Source organism: Amblyraja radiata, chromosome 18 (genome assembly GCF_010909765.2).
Source record: "Amblyraja radiata isolate CabotCenter1 chromosome 18, sAmbRad1.1.pri, whole genome shotgun sequence".
In the NCBI taxonomy this organism is placed as follows: domain Eukaryota; kingdom Metazoa; phylum Chordata; class Chondrichthyes; order Rajiformes; family Rajidae; genus Amblyraja; species Amblyraja radiata.
This window is the reverse complement of record NC_045973.1, coordinates 31,634,903-31,653,286: the sequence shown is the minus strand read 5'-3', so window position 1 is coordinate 31,653,286 and position 18,384 is coordinate 31,634,903. Positions and strand designations below refer to the sequence as shown.

Below are 18,384 nucleotides of genomic sequence, written 5' to 3'. Positions count from 1 at the left end.
ATGGATTCCCATTTTGTGGAGTGATTTTAAATTAAGTATGGTTGCAGTTTGTCTTGTCTATATCAGACTTGCAAGTGTACGTGCTCGTGATAATTAATATTCAAATCAGAAGTATAGCCTTCTGAGAGTGGCACAGTGGCGGCACAGTGGTAGAGTTGCTGCCTTACAGCGTCAGAGACCCGGGTTCGATCCTGATTAAGGGTGCTGTCTGTACACAGTTTGTACGTTCTCCCTGTGACCAGGTGGGTTTTCTCCGGGTGCTCCGCTTTCCTGCCACACTCCAAAGACGTGCAGGCTTGTAGGTTAATTGGCTTCGGTAAGTTGTGAAAAAAATCGTCCCTAGCATGTATGGGGTAATCGCTGGTCGGTGCGGACGGATTCAGTGGGCCGAAGGGCCTGTTTTTGCGCTGGATGCCTAAAGTCTCAAATCTAAAGCCAGTGGTGCTTCAGTGACCATCTCACAATTTACATCATCAGTACATTCACTGTTAACTCGTACATCTGCAAGCAAAAGTTAACAGTGTAGGTCATAAGCTGGAAAAAGCACACAGTAGGCGAATGGGAACATTGGCACAGGGTTGGACTGGCTTTAAAGTGGGGACGCTATATCAGACTCCACTGCTCAAAGGTGTTAATGAGCAGAGACTTTGTGCTACTTAGAGGTGTGAAGGGCAGTGTGTAATCAGCTTCAGACAAAGAAACATTTGGTGATCCCTTCTGGGCTGCTGCCATCAAAGTAAACAAATGGCTGGACCAAAGGGCTTAATGATCTGCCATTCAGATCAGAGGCGCAGGACAAGGAATGGCTTTGCTGATTAAGCACAGATGGAAGGGTGTTAAAACTTATACCTTGCACACAAGGAAGCTGAGCATTAAAGTCAAGGGAAATCCTGGAGAAAAACAGTGAGCCCTTTACCTTAGCTGAGTTTTTATTATTTTCCGTCAGGATTGAGTGTTAGTGGAAACCCGGAAGTTTTACGCCTGTTCTTAATTGCCCTTGAGAAGCAGGAGATGATCCCCCTTCTCCAATGTTATCCTGTATCTGTACACTGTGTGGACGGCTTGATTGTAATCATGTGTAGTTTAGAGATGCAGCAGCGGAAACAGGCCTTTCGGCCCACCGGGCCCGCGCCGACCAGCGATCCCCGCACACTAACACTATCCTACACATACAACGGATAATTTACAATTATACCAAGCCAAATAACCTAAAAACGCTGCTGCACCCGCTGAGTTTCTCCAGCATTTTTGTGTACCTTCGATTTTCCAGCATCTGCAGTTCCTTCTTGAACACTTTGCCTACTCCACTCCTCAAGGTATGCCGACTTTGAAGAAGTTCTCCTCCTCTCTCCGGAGACAGTTTCACAACCTCCTCTCTAACTGCCCCCTCTCTGTGATCCCCCCTGCCCTCCAACTGTACGACCACATCCTTACCCAGACTAGATACCACAGCCACATTTGCTTCCTTGGGGCATGCCTGCGCCTCCACCTCATACCCCATGGCTTCCAGCTCCAGTTCCCTACCTCCCAGTTCGGACCCCAGCCTGACCATCGACTGGCTATCCACCGGCATACCCAACACTTCTCCAACCGGGCACTGAGATCCACCCTGGCCGCGATGCGCCGGCACCAGCAGGACCTCGCATTGACTCTCCCGAAACTTCGGGCCTCACTAACCCATACCTCCAACGGACCACAACTATATTTCATCGCTGCCGCACCCGCTGAGTTTCTCCAGCATTTTTGTGAACCTAAAAACCTATACGTCTTAGGAGTGTGGGAGGAAACCGGAGATCCCGGAGAAAACACACGCAGGTCACGGGGAGAACGTACAAACTCTGTACTGACAGCACCCGTAGTCAGGATCGAACCCGGGTCCCTGGTGCTGTGAGGCAGCACTGCGCCACCGTGCCACAGTCTTTTCACTGACTGGGTAGTGCTCCACAGGTAGGGTTTTAGGAATTAGACCCAGCGACAATGAAGGATATATTTTTACCGCAGGATATATTAGGGTGGCACAGTGACACAGATGGTAGTGCTGCTTCCCCATAGTGCCCGAGACCTAGGTTCGATCCCGACCTTGGGTGCTGTGTCATACAGAGTTCACACTGTGACTGTGTGGGCTTTTCCAGGAGCTCCGGTTTCCTCCCACATCCCAAAGATGTGCGGGTTTATAGGTTAATTGGCCTATGTGAAATAGGCTCTAATGTTTAGTTTAGTTTATTAGTTTAGATTATTATTGTCACGTGTACCGAGGTAAAGTGAAAACCTTTCTGTTGCATGCTGTCCAGTCAGTGAATAGATTATACATGATTACAATCAAGCCGTCCACAGTGCACGGTTGTTCAGAGGTCCCCCCCCCCCCCTCGCTCTCGGCAGTGCCGGGCCAGTCGACACCGGGTTCGGGGTATGCGAGCCTCTTGGCCCCGCTCACCGGGACCCCCCCCCCTCTCGACGCCACCAGTCCTTCGTCGCTCTTGGCAGCACCGGGACGTTCGGCTCCATGGTGCTCCAGGCCCCTCTCATGAGCCTAATCCTGGCCAAGAGGCAATAAAATATAAAGATGTGGCAACCTTGCCAGGGCCAAGGTTTCAGATAAACCTTACTTCTTAAGTCAGCCTTGCTTTCTGTTTTGATAGAACTATTCTAAACCACTGTGTCAACCCTTGACCCTCATATAAAATTAAAGCCCCTTAGCCCTGACCACTCTAAAAAGGCTGGCAACTGCCCGGTTAACATAATAAATGAAAAAGACTGGTGTTTTAAGGGTTACAGTGTCTGTAAGTCTACAAATCCTGGCTTCTTTGAACATTTCCCCAGCTGTAGAAGTTTTAACAAAACAAATAAGAGTAAGGTAATCTTCTCTGAACATTAAATAAAACAGGCAAGTTATTATAATTTCTGTCATCGTCTGTGGGTTATGCTGCCATTCCACGTCTCTTGTGAGCGGGGACAACAAAAGACAGGCCCCTTTTAAGCCTCACAAAAATAATTTCTGTGGCGGCACAGTTTGCTTTTGCACCTCTGAGCCTTCACCCCAAATCTCTGTCTCTCCTCCTCCTGTATCGGAATAAGTGTTCAACTTATTCCTGACCCCTGTTTTCTCATCGGCCCTCAAGTTGCTTCTGCTGGGTATGTGATGTGGGAGCCAACACTTTATTTGTATGAAAGACACAAATTGCTGGAGTAACACCAGCGGCAGTAGGGTTGCTGCCTTACAGCACCGGGGACCCGGGTTTGATCCTGACTACGGGTGTTGTCTGTACGCAGCCCCTTCAAGCCAACAGGTCCATACCAACCGAGTTGCCAAAAACCAAATCACACTTGTCTGTGCCTGGCTCATATCCCTTCAAACCTTTCATATCTATGTAGCTGACCAAGTGTCGACCACCTCTTCATGGTTGACCAAAGTGCTGGAGTAAGTCAGCAGGTGAGGCAGCATCGCTGGAGAACATGGATTGATGAACTTTTGGATCGACACCTTTCTTCAGACTCAGCTGCAAGGAAATGTTGGACAGACTGGGATTGGTTTCTCTAGAATGAGGTTGAGGGGAGACCGAAGAGAAATATATCAAATTCTGACAGGCAGAGATAGGGTACACAGTCAGAACCTTTTCCCATGTTCTCCAGAGATGTGCCTGTCTGCTGAGTTACTCCAGCACTTGGTGTCCTTTTGTGGATTAAATAGCATTTGCAGTTCCTTCTTTCCACCTCTACATCATGGTTATTTTTAAACTACAAATGTCTGCTTTGGTCTACAGGAAAGAAAATGATTTGTTATATCTGCAGTATCTAAACCTGCTTCCAGACACTTGGTTCCATCACAGTAGATTTGTGCAATAGGGATGTTATGTGTTGACAAGGAAATGGGGCAATATTCTTGCTGACAATTAGATGGGAGATGTTTGCTGCCATGGGATTTGGTACTAATTATAATGTCTGGGTCTATGTGTAGCGCCAATTATGAAAGCAGTCACGTAGATATTTTGTTACTGCGGTGCCTTCCAATTTGATTGTAAATTGGAAGTAATAATTCTTACATAATGAATACCTGGAAGACTGCTACCATGAGGTAATGCATTGTGGAATCCAGTGGGGATAAACAATCAGTGAAACTGCACACAATAGCAAAAGTGCAACAGATTGGTGAATATTTCTAGCAGTTATTGTTTTTGTTACTGTAGAGTTGAAAGAATTGCCGAATGATTTCTCCAACCCGTGGTCTGTTACCACCATAAAGAACTCATGAAGAACCGTGAAAAATTAAACTCGTAAAGAACCAGGGCTGCACCGGTAGAGTTGCTGCCTTTTACAGCGCCAGAGACCCCTGGTTCTATCCTGCCGACAGGTGCTGTCCGCACGGAGTCTGTACGTTCTCCCCTTGACCACGTGGGTTTTCTCTGGGTGCTCCGGTTTCCTCCCACACTCCAAAGACATACAGGTTTGTAGGTTAATTGGCTTCAGTAAAAATTGTAAATAGTCCCTAGTGTGTAGGATAGTGCTAGTGTACGGGGTGATCACTGGCCGGAGTGGACTCGGTGGGCCGGAGAGGGCCTGTTTCCACAATGTATCTCCAAAATCTAAATACTATGGCAACGAGAGCTGTTCTGAGTCTGGGTAGCAGGTAGATTGGAACACCACCACCTGCAGGTTCCCTTCCAAGTTACCAAATCATCCTGACTTGGAATTCTGTTGCTGATACTTCATTGTTGCAGGGTCTGGTTTCTGCAGCTCCCCATCCAAGATTGTCCCTAGTGTAGACACAAAATGCTGGAGTAACTCAGTGGGTCCCTAGTGTGTAGGATAGTGCCAGTGTATGGGGATTACTGGTCTGCGCAGACTTGGTGGGCCGAAGGGCCTGTATCTCCAAACTAAACTAAACTAAAATCTCTTTGTCAGTAATCTTTGTTGCATGTGCAGATTTAAATGGATTTCCACTAAGACATGCTGTCTTTAGAGTCATTCGAGTCCTACAGGAAACAGGTCCTTTAGCCAAACTCATCCATGCCAACCAAAATGCTCCATCTAAACGAATCCCATTTGCCCACGTTTGGCCCTCATCCTTCTAAACCCTTCCCATCAGTGTACCTGTCCATGTGTCTTTCAAATGTTGTATCGAGTTTCTTCCCCAACTAATTCTTCTGGCAGCTTATTCCATATACTCATCCCATTCTGAGTTGAAAAAGTTGCCCCTCAGGTTCCTATTCACCTATGTCCTCTGATTTTGGATTCCCCCACGTTGGTATAGGACTTGTTTCTGTGAATATGTGTTAGAAATTCTTTGCAGCACAAAATATAAAATCAATGCAAAAACAGTTAATTAAAAAAAATAATTCCTTGGCCCATATTTTTTGCTCAATCTTTTGATCCATTAACTAACAGTTCCTTCAGGGCTTTCTTTTTTTATTTTCTTGTCCCATCTGTTAAGCCCGCCGAGATCTCTTTGATGTCAAAGGTGCTATCTAAATGCACATGGTTGTTGTATGTCAGTGTGTGTCGGCCCAGTGACACCGGAACTAACGGGCCGCTTGAAGTGGCGTCCATTACCTGATCGAAGCTCTTTGGCCCATCTGCAATGATGTCTGGCTTTCTATCCCTGAAGCAATTAGTCCCTATAATGGGAGCAGGGTTATTTATTGCTCTAGATATCGAACCCTCAGAACAGAAGAGCACTCACATTACGCTGGAACGAGAAGTCCTTTCAAACAGGAGTTCGGCACTTTTATGACCGGGATGTAAAACACAATAATTTTGGAGTCTGGCACCGGTACCCCTTCAATTAATTGAGCGCTCTATATGGGTCACTCTATTATTTATTGTTAGGTAGAATGAATTGAGTTCATTCTCCACAATTAACAGTACCAAATCTACTCCAAGGAAGTCCACTGCTCTGGTGCTAAAAATAAGATGCATTCTGAATGTAGTCTTGTGTTCTATTCCCAGAAACAAAGGATCATTCTCAATAGTGGACCAGAACTGTACTTTCAGAGGTCCCATGCCTTTTGAATGGTTACATAGTTCTGTTCACTGTGTGAGTCTTGCAATCAGAATTGTGAAAGAAACACTTTTATTCCATTGGATCAGCGCTCCCGGTCCAGATAACTGACAGATTGTCACAGTGCAATTTGTGGCCGTTTCAATTTTACTTCCGATGTATGAAACCCTTTGTGTTTAATTCCTTGGAGCGAGCAGCCTGCTATCTTGAGTTAGGTCTTGTTCAGCATCAAAATAAAGTCATTGTTCATCTTGTAGCAAAGGAGACGGCAGCATACCGGGTCATCTCCAACAATAAACAGGCAGGCATTTCAAATCATTAACACAGTGCCGCTTTCATCAGACAAGTACGAACGTGTGGCTCTACAGATCGAATGAATGCTCAATTTTCTCTTCTTTTTGCATCTGACATAAGAAAAGTGGAGATCAGAAATACATCTGAGCACTAAGAATGTTAATTGTTTTTAAGCCATATGTTATTACTTTAGAAGCTTGTAGCCTCGGGCTAATGAAGGTATAATTTATCCAGAAGTAAACAGTCTGCAGGAACTGTAGGAGAATATAAAAGCACCTGCACTTATAAAACACCTTTAATAATCCTGGTTTGTCGCTAAGTGCTTTACAACTAATGAAGTACTCTGAGATGTTAGTTTAGCTTAGAGATGCAGTATGGAAACAGGCCCTTTGTCCCACCAACGTTCACACTAGTTCTACATTATCCCACTTTCTTATCCACCCCCTACACACTAAGGGCCATTTTACGGAGGCCAATCAACCTGCAAACCCGCACGTCTTTGTGATGTGGGAGGAAACCGGAGCACACGGAGGAAACCCATGGGTGAAGGTGCAGACTCCGCACAAACAGCGCCCGGCGTCAGGATCGAACCCGGGTCTCTGGCACTGTGAAGCTGCAACTCTACCAGCTGTGCCACTGTGCCGCCCAGTTACTGTAGGAATGTTAACAAAATCTAGTCGTTATTTCTATACAACAAGCTGCCACAAACATCAGAGATGATCATCAAATAATCGACTTTCTTTAATGTTACCTTGGCCAAGACACCAGCGAACATTCTATCTTCTAACATGAACCCGTGGGATCTTTTTTGTTGATTTGAAAAGTCAAACAGTTTAACATCTCAACCAAAGATTGAGAAAATTTGTTACTGCATGTCTACGAATACTCTATTGAACTTCTACAGGTGTACAGTAGAGAGCACATTGACTGGTTGCATCACGGCCTGGTTCAGCAACTCAAGTGGTGGCACAGTGGTGCAGCGGTAGAGTTGCTGCCTTTCAACGGCAGAGACCTGGGTTCGATCCTGAATGCAGCTGCTGTCTGTACAGAGTTTGTACATTCTCCCTGTGACTGCGTGGGTTTTCTCTGGGTGCTCTGGTTTCCTTCCACAGTCCAACGATGTACAGGTTTGTAGGTTAATTAGCTTCGTGAAAATAGTAAATTGTCCCAAGTGTATAGGATAGCGCTAGTGTGCGGGGATCGCTGGTCGGCACGGACCCAGTGGGGCAAAGGGCATATTTTCGTGTTGTATCTCTAAACTAAACTCAAACGGCCAGTAACAAAGGAGATTACAAAAAGTAGTGGACACAGACCAGTCCATCACGGGCACTGACCTCCCCACCATCGAAGGGATCTACAGGAGTCACTGCCTCAAAAAGGGAGCCAGCATCATCAGGGATGCACACCACCCTGGCCACACACTCATTTCACACCTACCATTGGGAAGATGGTACCAGAGTCTGAAAACTGTGACCACCAAGTTTAAGAATAGCTTCTTCCCAAACAAATATCAGGCTCCTGAACTCTACAAGACACTAAACCATGAACTATGCTCTGTCTTTTATTGCAGAAACAATTTTGGGCTTTTTTCCGCTAGTATTGCAGTTATTCATTTACTGGGGTTTTTTTTTGTTTATTTTACATTATCATGCCTTATCTCTAAACTAAACTAAAGAGGAAGAAATCCACCAGATGTAATATATTTGGACCTTCAGAAGACATTTGGGCAACTCCCACATTGGAGCCCAATAAAGAAGATTAGCAAGTATGAATCGACTGCACCTTAGAACCGGGGGGGGGGGGGGGGGGGGGGGGGGGGGGGGGGTGAAGATAAACAGTAAGAAATCTCCAGCTGTGACGCAAGGATTAATGGAACGCCAGGAGTCTATTCATGGCCCCCCAGCTGTGCCCACTGTACAGAGTGATGTGGAAAAGGGGCAGAGCATTTGCTGGTGCAAGGTTAAATTAACAAGCCCATGTTTTGCCAATATTACTACAACAGCCATATTTTTGATCAATTAAATGTAAGGCGTTTTGTTGAAACTCGTTCACCTAATAAGGCACCAAATAAGAGTGAAACAGATTATAATTTCACCACATTGTAAAATTGATTGATTCTTGCATAAACGACCTGGGTATATGTTTCCGGTTGGATTTTATTATGGATTACATCAGTATGTGCGGGCGCTGCAAGCTGGCAGCCCTGCCAGCAGCGTGGTAGTTTTTTCTACTTTTTTTGTTTTTTTAGTATGTCCCAATGTGTGTTTTTAATGTTTCTCTGTGTCTTGTGTGGGGGGTGGTGTGGGGGGGTAAGGGGGAAACCGCTTCTGTCGCCTCCTCCACGGAGACGCAACTTTTTCCATATTGCCTCCCCCGTGGCCGAACATCGAGGATCGGTGCGGCCTTTCCCGGAGACGTGCCTGGTGCTACAGCAGCGGGCGCAGCGACGACTCTTTCGTCGCGGAACGGGCGAGCCCTCGCCGGAGGGGAGCGCTCCGTTCGCTGGCCCCTGAAGCCGCGGTTTGCGGAGCTCCAGTTGGCGCGGCGTCCGGAGCCTGGGATCCCTCGTTGGGAACCCCGGAGGAGAAGAAGCTCCGACCGCCGGCCCGCGGCCAACTTCTAACTGCGTGTGCGGCGGGGACTTACCGTCGGAGCGTGATCCCTCGCCGGGGATCCCTGGAGAGGATCTCCGACCGCCGGCCCTGCAGTCTGCGGTGCTTCTGGCTGCAGTACGGCGGGGACATTCGATCTTCGACCACCGGCCTGCGGCCTACGCCATCTTGAAGCCGCGGTCTCCGGTGGGGAGGCACCAATTCAGGACTTACCTGGACTTACCTTGTCTGCACATCTGGACGCCCGCAGTGGCGACTGCGGAGGGTCGTGGTCCCGACCACGGGGGAAAATGGAGGAGGACTGACCAAATGTTGTGTCTTCCACCACAGTGATGAATGTTGTGGTGGATGTTTGTGTTAAATTTTTATTATGTATTGTGTGTTCTTTTTTTATTGTATCGCTGCTGGCAAATTAATTTCACTGCACTTTATGTGCATGTGATGAATAAAACTTGACTTGACCTGACTATTTCACTGAATACCCCAGTGAATTATCAATGTAGATTCTGCATTCAGCTCCTGAGGTAGCTTTACAACCTTCAATGTTCTGACAGCACAAAAGATCAATTAAAACGCTGTAGGAATGGCTTACCCACAAAAACTGTTTGAAAATGTATGGGCACAAATATCTTGTTTATTAAATTATTCCAGTACGCCAACAAAGTGGCATCAAATTGACAAAGCATCATACTGATCAACTTTAACATTAAACGGGCAGGCATTTCTAGATGCTAAGGCTGTTGCCACACAGCGTCAGAGACCAGGTGACCTCCGGTGCTGTCTGTGAAGTTTGCATGTTCTCCCAGTGACAGTGTGGGTTTCCTCTGGATTGCCAAGACGTGAGGATTAGTAGATTAATTGTATTGGGAGTGGATGAGAAAATGTGATAATGTAGAACTAGTGCGAACGGGTGATCACTGGTTGGCGCGGACGCGGTGGGCCGAAGGACCTGTTTCCATGCTGTATCTTGCAATGAATCAAATTTATCCTGTTGGGCGTGATGTTATTGTTCAGCTTTGAGGGATCATGGTTTGTTGAAGTAGGGCGTGCACAGTAGTGCAGCGGTAGAATTACTGCTTCACAGTGCCAGAGACCCGGGTTCGATCCTAACTACGGGTGCTCTCTGTACGGAGTTTGTACGTTGTCACTGTGACCGCGTGGGTTTTCTCCAGGTGCTGCGGTTTCCTCCCACACTCCAAAAACCGACAGGTTTGTAGGCTAATTGGCCTCCAAATTGTAAATTGTCCGTGGTCTGTAGAAGAGTGCTAGTGTAGGGGATGATTGTTGGTTGCAGCAAACTCGATGGGCCGAAGGGCCTCTTTCCCCCTGTATCTTACTAAAGTAGATAAAGTAGAGCCCAATGCTGAGAATTATATTCTGTTCTCTCCATCTTCCGCTGTGCTCTATCTATTGTACTAAACTGATGGTATCAATGTATAGTATATCTGACCTATTTGGACAGCAAAGCTTTTCACTGTACCTCGGTACATGTGACAATAATAAACCTCAACCTAAACCTCAATCTAAGGGACACTGCAAATCTGGGTCCAAACCAGTGATTTTCCATCCTTATTAGCAGACAGAAATCCATTAGGGACTCCATCCGAAATTGATGTAGCCGTTCTCACTGTTGGCCTTTCTCCAACCTTGACCTCCGCCATGCCACCCCTCCCCCACTAGGCCCCAGACAACCTCTTTACCATCTGAGATGAAATGGAGAACCCTACACTAAGTGCATAGACTGAATAGACCCAGAATGGAGTTTACTATGTTTAAGAAGGAACTGCAGATGCTGGAAAAGTAGACAAAAAATGCTGGAGAAACTCAGCGGATGAGGCAGCATCTGTGGAGAGAAGGAATAGGCGATGTTTCAGGTCGAGACCCTCCCTCAGAGTTTATAATGTTTGGTCTGATGGGCTCATCAATATGATCAGATGTCTAAGGATGTTGGTTTTTTTTCAATCAACTTCAAGAGCAAAATGAATTTTATAGCATAGAACATAGAAGAATGCAGCACAGGAGCAGGCTGATAACTAATTTTCATCTCATACTTAACAATATAATTGTCCTAATATAATTATTTTGGAACTGGGGATGTCTCTCCCAGAGACATCCAAAATCAGACTCTGACAAGGCCTGACATTGTCCTTTCAGAGTATGAAAGAAAATGACCAGTGGGCAATTAGTGGCGTTTGAGGCCTTGGAACTATTGAATCACAGTTACAGAGAGACATGGAGTGAAACAGCACAGAACCAGACCCTCGGGCCCACTCAGTCCACACCAACTTAATCTACACCAAGTACATTATTCCTCAACAAATTGATTTTTATTCTTCCTACAATCCCATTACAGCACAGTGGCGCAGTGGTAGAGTTGCTGCCTTACAGCACCAGAGACCCGGGTTTGCTCCGGGTGCTGTCTGTACGGAGTTTACGCGTTCTCCCTGTGACCGCGTGAATTTTCACCGGGTGCTTCGGTTTCCTCCCGCACTCCAAAGACATGACCAGCTCAATTACTCCAGCACTTTGTGTCTTTTTTGTCCCAATTTATCTAATTTGGAATTGCACCATCTCAGGCAAATGTTATAATGTCTTTATGTTTAAGAAGGAACTGCAGATGCTGGAAAATCGAAGGTAGACAAAAATGCTGGAGAAACTCAGTGGGTGAGGCAGCATCTATGGAGCGAAGGAAATAGGCGACGTTTCGGATTGAGACGTCTGAAGAAGGGTTTCGACCCAAAACGTTGCCTATTTCCTTCGCTCCATAGATGCTGCCTCACCCGCTGAGTTTCTCCAGCATTTTTGTCTACCTTATAATGTCTTTACCCATTTTATTTCGGGAGGGAGTTTGGCCATTTGATTATTTCAGCCGCTTTAATTTTTTGGAGTAAATGCTTGGTCTTTGTACAGCAGTCAGAAGAGAGGACGCACCAGAGTGCCACAAGGGGGTCACAGGGTGGCCATGATAAAGAATCCCCCAGGGCATCTGGCTGAAGAACAGGATGACTTGTTCAGATGAAAGCTGAAGCAAAAAATATAATATATGTCTTGTGCAAAATGCTGCATTTGTGCCCGTTAACCCGTGCTTCCTCTCGCTCTGAATGAGCATCTCAATTGTGTGCTGAGGTCTTTGTCTCCACTCGGCAGTTGAAAGCAGCCCTTTCATAAGGCACCGTGCCTGCATTCTTGGCCACCCTCAAGTAAGTCAGTTTATAATTTGACTTAATTAACCGGTTTGCCGCTGGGAGTGTGAGAGAGGTTTATTGGGACTCTGACCCCTGGGGGTCACCTTAGGATGTCCACTGGATTCCCAGCAGGGTCAGGCTGTGCCGCCAATGTTAATTAGAACCTAATTTGGCACTACTGTACTGTGAAATGATGGTGTGGAGATTACACTCCACTTTCCTTTCTAAAACACCCCATGTATTTATTTGTTTAGGTCATAGGCAGGAAATTGTATAAACTACTGGCTAGTAATTGGTCGGCAATGTTTCGTTGAGTTTAGTTTAGTTTAGAGATACAGCAAGGGAACGGGCACTTCGGGCCCAACCGAGTCCATGTCGACCAGCGGTCCCCGTACACTAACACTATCCTACACACACCAGGAACAATTTACATTTAGCTGGTTCTCTCGGAGAAAACCCGCGCAGGTCACGGGGAGAACATACAAACGCCACAGTCAGAACCCGTGGTCAGGATCGAACCGGAAAAAGAAAAGAGTAAACAGCACAGTGGTGCAGCCTTGCAGCTGCCAGAGACCCGGGATCAATACTGACTATGGGTGTTTTCTGTATGGAATTTGTACGTTTTCTCTGTGATTGCGTGGGGTTTCTCTGGGTTCTCCGGTTTCCTCCCACATTCCAAAGACGTGCAGGTTTGTAGGTTAATTGGCTTCGGTAAATTGTAAATTGTCTCCCGTGTGAGGATAGTGCTAGTGTAAGGGGTGATCGCGAGTCGGCGTGGGCCGCAGGGCCTGCTTCCACGCTGTATCTCCAAAGTATATCGTCTAAAGTAATTGAGATACGGAAATGAGTTAGTTCACCATTAACATTATTGTCCCTAGTTATGGAACTGTGACATTGCACGTTAATCCTGGAGGCTCGCCATGCAATATACTCAAGACATTTAAAAGGAAACTAACGATTACCCTACGATTTATTTGCACATTTGAACAATGTAGAGATGTACCAATGCAAATTCAGGCACTCTGATCCCTAGGTTTGTTTTTGTGGTCAAATGTTCTAAGAAATTCTTGTGAAAGTATATAAAAATTATGAGGTGGAACCTTTTTCCCAGGATGGAAAAATCAAATACCAGAGAGCATATCTTTAAGGTGAGAGTGGCAAAGTTAAAAGGAGAAGTGCAGAGTACGTAAATTTATTCAGAGGGTGTTGAGTGCATGGAATGCACTGATATTTTCAATTATCAAAAATGAAATGAAAGCCTGTGTGGTGCAAGGTACTAAAATGCATGACATATCTGGGCATTGCAATGACTTTAGTTAACAGAGTGTGGATGCATTCAGTAATAAAATTTTGTAAGAATTGTTTTCTAAGATTAACTAGCTGCTCTATTGTAAGCTTGCCTGATCCAAGCCCAATATCTGCAAGGGAGCATAGAAGTTGGGTGGTCATGCTGCAGTTATATAAGATGTTGGTGAGGTTGCATTTAGAGTATTGTGTTCAGTTCTGGGCACCATGTTATAGTAAAGATGGTGTCAAGTTGGAAAGGGTGCAGAGAAACTTTACAAGGAGGTTGCCAGGACTTGAGGGTCTGAGCCAAAAGGAGAGGTTGAGCAGGCAGGGGGGACTCTATTCCCTGAAGTGCAGGAGCATGGGAGTTGATCTTGTAGAGGTGCATACAAATCATGAGAGGAATACATCAGGTAAACGCACTGAGTCTCTTGCCTAGAGTAGGGGAATCAAGAACCAGACGGCGTAGGTTTAAGGTGAAGGGGGAAAGATTTCATAGGAATCTGAGGGGTAACCTTTTCATACAAAGGGTGGTGGGTGTATGGAACGAGCTGCTGGAGGAGGTAGTTGAGGCAGGAACTATTGTAACACTTAAGAAGCGGTACATGGATAGGATAAGTTTGGCAAACGCAGGCAAGTGGGATTAGTGTAGATGGGACATGTTGGTCGATGTGGGCAAGTTGGGCAGAAGGGCCTGTCTCCACACTGTATCACTCTTATGACCCTAATTTCCTCAGGAAGTCTCACACCCACATCTGAATCGTTACTTGTTTCCTGAAGTATTATTTTAATAATTGCGTCCCATTCTGAGGAACTTCCCCTCTGTGGACCAGCGGGAGACTTGTTTCAAAAACCATCTTGTATGAAAGCACCCATCCTTAACCGAGAACAAAAATATAGAAAGGTTTTGTCCACTCATGCTCATATTTTGCCCGAACAGAGTTCAGTGTGTGTATGTGTGGCTGCTGTAGGGTGTAGCCATGCGCATGTTTGGACATGATCCTGAAACTAATCCCCAGTCATTCGAAGGCTCAGGCAAAGACCTTTTATTCTCATCAAAATAAACTTTATTCAGAATTAAAAATATGTAGTTTTGTTTAGTGTAGAGATACAGCGCGGAAACAGGCCCTTCAGCCAACTGAGTCCACGCTGACCAGCGATCCCCGTACCACCAGCAGAATCCTACACACTAGGGACAATTTTACAATTTTAACTAAGCCACTTAACCTACAAACCTGCAGGTCTTTGGAGTGTGGGAGGAAACCGGAACTGCCGGAGAAAACCCACGCAGTCACAGGGAGAACGTACAAACTCCGTACAGTCAGCGCCCGTAATCAGGATCGATCCTGGGTCTCTGACACTGTAAGGCAGCAACTCTACCACCATGCCACCGCGCTGCCCTACAAAATAAGAACTGTGCAAAATTCCTCCGACACTCTCCATGGCTATACATACATTCGTTAGCGTTATATTTTGTAGTATTTCATAACCCTTGCCTCAGGTGCTGCCCTAGGGTGGTATCTCCACCACACCCTGCCCCCTAATGTCCAGCAGCGGAAGGAACTTAGATTGTTAAAGGGGCTGCTCCTTGCCTTCCGGATGCACCCACCATCCTCATCTTTGGACACCCTGTGCGTAGGGGAGAGAGTAGTGCTGCTTGGGTTGCTCCCAGGCCTGGCCAAGCTGGCCATCCGTGAGTCAGGCTGAAGAGGGGTCTGCCCAAGCCGGTTGCCTTGCCCTTTTCCAGGGTTATGTCCACGCCCGGATGGTAATGGAGAGGGACTACGCACTGTCCACGTGCGCCCTGGGGGATTTCTGGGGGTGAAGGGGGTGGGGTGGAATGCATCCTCAATAAGGATGGGAGAAATAGTTATTTAAGAATATTTGTTTTACTTGTACTATGGTGGTGGGTTTTGTTTTGAATCATTTAGTATTGTAAATACTTGAATAAATCAATTTTTGGTTAAAAATAAAAGTAACTTAGATTGTTAGCCAGTGGTGCCTTGGAATGCTCGCGGCAATTGCAGGTTAAACCTCATTAACCGACAGTTAAATGTGTGCAATGTTAAAGCTGCCGGTGTGATTGATTAGAGGGGAGGAGAGGGCAACTGTGACAGGGGAGGTGGGCAGCCCCCGCAAGAAATGGACTGTAACCTCTGGGACCGCAGATGCTCATTAGGAACAGTTCATGATTCCCGTCCTTGCTGGGACCAAATTCAGATGTCATGCTTTCACCTATTAAAATAGGAGTCAAAGACCAATTGCTTTCTAAACATAATAAAACTGAAATTGCGAATGACAAGTGTTATGAATGCACTTTATTACAATGGCCCCCGCAAACTCCTCCAGCATTTATCCATCGTTAGCTTCCGAGATGGGCACAAAAAAGCTGGAGTAACTCAGTGGGTCAGGCAGCATTTCAGGAGAAAAGTCATAGGTGACGTTTCAGGTCGAGACCCTTCCCCAGCTTCAGAGAATGAACAGACCGATAAACGTACCTAAAATCTGAATTTCTATGTGAAGATGATTAATTTTCCTTTTGGGATAATAAGATCTCCTTAAAGTGGCGCAGCAGTAGAATTGCTGCCTTACAGAGCCATCATCGTGGGTTCGATCTTGACTTTCAGTGCTGTCTGTACGGAGTTTGTACGTTCTCTCTGTGACCGTGTGGGTTTTCTCTGGGTGCTCCGGTTACTCCCAAAACGTGTAAGTTTGTAGGTTAATTGGCTTCTGTAAATTGTCCCTAATGTATAGGATAGAACTAGTGTTTGGGTGACTGCTGGTTGGTGTGGGCTCGATGGGCTGAAGGGCCTGCTTTCATGCTGCATCTCTAAACTAAACTAATTAATTTTTCTGTTAAAATGTATTAAAAAAAACTGTGGATGCTGGTTAATAGGCACAAGGTGTCGCACACACACACACACACACACACACACACACACACACACACACACACACACACACACACACACACACACACACACACACACACACACACACACACACACACATACACACACACACTCTTTCAGAGTTGGGGAATCAAGAACTAGAGGGATTAAAGTGCTGGAGTAACTCAGCAGGTCAGGCAGCATCCCTGGAGAAGTATGAGGAAGGGTCTTGACCCGAAACGTCACCTGTCCGTGTTCTCCAGAGATGCTGCCTGACCTGCTCAATTACTCCAGCATTTTGTGTCCTTCTCTGTGAAGGTGGCTAATGTTTCCTTTGGGATGTTAAGCTCTCCCTACTTTAAATAACTCATTCCTATGTAATGATGGTGAATTTTCATGTTGGAGTATTAAGATCTCATTACTTTGGAGAATTACATCTTCCCCCTAGATAGTCCAGACACTGCTTTCAAGCTTTTCAACATTTGGGAGGTTCTGTTTATCAGTTAATATCACTGCTCCCCAACCCCACCAAACCTTGCAAAATTAATTTGGTTCTGCATAGGCCCAGTCTGTGCTCAGTACCAAATGATCCAATTGTGTGTGTGTGTTTGTGTGTCTGTGTGTGCGCTTTAAAGAAAGCAAAGATGTTGAACAGTTTAGCTGGTTTGCATTTAATTTACAAATTGTGAAATGGACTCGGTTTCACCTTTGAGCAGGGAGAAGGAGAGAGAGAGGGAGAGAGAGAGGCTGCTGCTAAGGTCTGTTCCTCATTAAGGGCCGGCTCACTGTTATTTGGATGTTCTGGCCTGTAGTAATCTTAACGTTACCGTGGTGTGTTAAGTGTAGTGACTGGGCATCAGACTGTGGCAGTATTTCCGCTCCCACCTCCCTCATCCTCCCCCACTTCAAGTGTGGATTGATGGAGACAGGAAATGGACTGGAGGTAGTGGCAGCAGCTGTAGGAAGCATTCCCCTGCCTCCATCCTCACCCCCCCCCCCCCCCACCCCACCACTCCCCCCCCCCCCCCACTCCTCCCCCCCCCCCACTCCTCCCCCCCCCCCACTCCCAATCTCCACCCAACCTTTTGCAAAAGATGCATCACCCCAGCCAGACAAGTAACAAAATATATATAGTGGCACAGAGACAGATGAAATAACAGTGGCTGAGACATTAATAGGAGCCAGGAGATTTATATATCTCAATAACGATTTCTCTCATCCTGCAGAAAGGTTGTGGGAGGAATGGATAATTGTACTGATAGCAAGTTAATGTAGAGGGAAAAGAGAGAAGTAGAGACATTCTCTTAGACTGGAAACTTTAGATATTCAGCGCGGAAACAGGCCCTTCGGCCCACCGAGGCGGTGGCAACCAACGATCACCCCGTACACTAACACTATCGCACACACTAATGTATACTTTGTACTGGGTACAAACCTGGGTCCTTAGCGCTGTTTGGCACTGGAGTAACAGAATTTCATGAAAAATTGGATGTTATTTTACAGCCAAGTAAATCTGTTTCTCTGGATCCCGTTACTGAGCCAGACCAAAATACAAAGTGCTTGAGGAACCAAGGCACTGTAAGGCAGCAACTCTACTGTACAACCCTTACCCAGGGTTTATCCATGCAGAGTACACCATTCTTGGTACTGGCAGCTTAAGACTGACCTGGGTTATATGACATTCCAGGTAAAACAGAAGACAGACTTTGATGAGGGCGGCTCCACTGGTGAAGGTATATGGGACTGGTAACTGAATTAAAACCCCTCTATGCAAAAATGCTGTAATCAAACCAATCACTCTCTAAAGAGCACTTCACTTACTGAGAGTTGATTACGACTTAACTAAGGAGGCAAAAGTCAAATAAATTACCCCAGGAGGCTGATCCTGAGGTGATTCATTCTAGGTTTATCAGAGACGTGTGTTCCAGTTACTGTTTACTCTGTCACTGTAAAGGAATATGCTTTAAAAGCCTTTCAAAGATACCTATCCTCTGGTGAACCATACATGTGGCAGTTAAAAGTAAATAAAGACATCTGCTCTGGAATGTAAACTTGCGTTGTATTACATTAAGTTGAAGAAATGTTTTCAACAATAAACTATTAGAGTTCAACGCTGCCCT

General features: G+C 46.0%; 1 protein-coding gene across 1 annotated transcript in view; it reads left to right on the top strand.

Annotated features, from left to right (window-relative positions):
* Window positions 1–18,384, top strand: part of uba7 (ubiquitin like modifier activating enzyme 7) — a 231,125-nt gene that overhangs the window by 195,159 nt on the left and 17,582 nt on the right. The gene's annotated exons all lie outside the window — the stretch shown is intronic.